Raw genomic sequence first — 2,500 nt, forward strand, 5'->3', positions numbered from 1 at the left:
CGAGAGAGCAAGCCAGCAGGGGCTGTCGCCTGCCGCGGCCAGCGACGTCGGGCTGGCCCCTGCAGCGCCTAGCCTCTCCCCCGCAGGGGGCAGGCCAGAACGCGGGGGGCCAGGGCCCGAAGGCAGCCCCCCCGCGGGCGAGAGAGCAAGCCAGCAGGGGCTGTCCGCGCGTCGCGCGGCGCGGCATGGCTGCGGGGGCCGCGCGCAGCGCGCCCAAGCGCCCAAGGGCCCCCAAGGGCCCCAGGCCCTCAGGCCCCAGCGCCCCAGCGCCCAGCGCGGGCGGGCGCGCGCGCGCGTGTGGTCTTTGAGGGGCGCCGGCCTGGTGGCTCCCTAAAGAGCAATAAGTGTCATTGCAGCTCTGGCAGGGGGAGACACTACTAGGTCCCAGCTGTCACCCCCCCTCTAAAAAATTCATTTCTTGGTATTTTGAGCTGAAATTTTGCAGAGAGGTTGGCAAAAATCCAATCCACCTTCATTAATTTTCCCAGAATTTTTCGAGGTCGGGAAGTATTTGTTTTAATTTTCCTACCATTAGAAATCGAGTAAATCCGCAAAACTAGGAACCGGCCCGGAATGACCCCAAATTCAGTGGGCAGCCTCATAAAAATATGGCTGATTTTACTGGATTGGTTTCATGTGGAAAGCACGACGTTTTCTTGTAGGAATGCGGGAACCCCGGCAGCTCGCCTGCCGCGGCCAGCGACGTCGGGGACGCTGGCCTGCGCTGTCGAGCCCGCGAGGGCTGTCTCCGCGGCAGGCCCCCCCTGAACGGGGCACGACAGGCCACCGCGCTGGCTCGTCCAGCGTCGACAGTCCCTCGTCCAGGTTTCAGATCGCGCCAAGTCGAACCCATGACCTGCTCAAGCCATCGTGCGCTGCCGAATTCGCATCTGCGTGTAGGCTGCCATTCCACGCGGCAGCCCCTGTTTTCGTCAGCGTGCCCCCCTGACGAATTTTCCTGCCTGGCCCAGTCCAGCGTCCAGCCCCTGTTCGTCGAAAAATCTGCGCTGCTGATTTTCCACGACGAGCCTACTTTCGTCAGCGTGCCCCCCTGACGAATTTTCCTGCCTGGCCCGGCCAGTCCAGCCCCTGTTCGTCGAAAAATCTGCGCTGCCGATTTTCCACGCGGCAGCCCCTGTTTTCGTCAGCGTGCCCCCCTGACGAATTTTCCTGCCTGGCCCGGCCAGTCCAGCCCCTGTTCGTCGAAAAATCTGCGCTGCCGATTTTCCACGCGGCAGCCCCTCTTTTCGTCAGCGTGCCCCCCTGACGAATTTTCCTGCCTGGCCCGGCCGGTCCAGCATCCAGCCCCTGTTCGTCGAAAAATCTGCGCTGCCGATTTTCCACGCGGCAGCCCCTCTTTTCGTCAGCGTGCCCCCCTGACGAATTTTCCTGCCTGGCCCGGCCGGTCCAGCATCCAGCCCCTGTTCGTCGAAAAATCTGCGCTGCCGATTTTCCACGCGGCAGCCCCTCTTTTCGTCAGCGTGCCCCCCTGACGAATTTTCCTGCCTGGCCCGGCCGGTCCAGCATCCAGCCCCTGTTCGTCGAAAAATCTGCGCTGCCGATTTTCCACGCGGCAGCCCCTCTTTTCGTCAGCGTGCCCCCCTGACGAATGTTCGTCGAAAAATCTGCGCTGCCGATTTTCCACGCGGCAGCCCCTCTTTTCGTCAGCGTGCCCCCCTGACGAATTTTCCTGCCTGGCCCGGCCGGTCCAGCATCCAGCCCCTGTTCGTCGAAAAATCTGCGCTGCCGATTTTCACCGACGAGCCTACTTTCGTCAGCGTGTCCCCTTGACGAATTTCCCTGCCTGGCCTGGACAGTCCATCTTCCAGCCCATGTTCATCGAAAAATCTGCGCTGCCGATTTCCCCGACGAACCTGCAGCTGCACAAATCTGCGCTGCCGATTTCCCCCCCTGTCGGCATGGCTGCCGCTGCCCCGATGTCCAGACCAACAGTCTTTTTTGTCGACTTTGCCGATTTTGTCCGCGCTGCCGATTCCAACACTACCCCCTGCATCCAAACCAGCATTGTTTCGTCAGCTCTTCCCCTGACGATTTTAGCCCTGTAACAAACAGTAGGCCTCCAATCCCGCCAACGGGAGCCAAGTTGATAGGGAAGAGAATTGAATGACGCGCCTGGTCCTCGCACCCCGCCACCCGAGGGGCCTTTTTCCCGGCAGCCTCTGAAAAACTCTAGCTTTCACGGTCCTCGCCGCCCCTCACCACCATGGCAGGCCTCTAATCCCACCCATCAGCAGTTGTAGCCGATAGGGCAGTGATTTGAATGACGCGTCGCGGGCCGCCGGGTCATCTCACCCGGCCATTAATTGGAGCGTTTTTGGCTGGCCGAGGATGGGGGGATGGATCTCTTCTTCCGAAAAAGCAAACAGTACATCGGGAGTTATGTTGACGGGGCATGGAATTGAATGACCCGTCGCGGGCCGCCGGGTCATCTCACCCGGCCATCCCGGGGAGCGTTTTTCCCGGCAGCATCGGGGAAACT

This window comes from Populus nigra, chromosome 2 (genome assembly GCF_951802175.1).
Source record: "Populus nigra chromosome 2, ddPopNigr1.1, whole genome shotgun sequence".
NCBI lineage: Eukaryota > Viridiplantae > Streptophyta > Magnoliopsida > Malpighiales > Salicaceae > Populus > Populus nigra.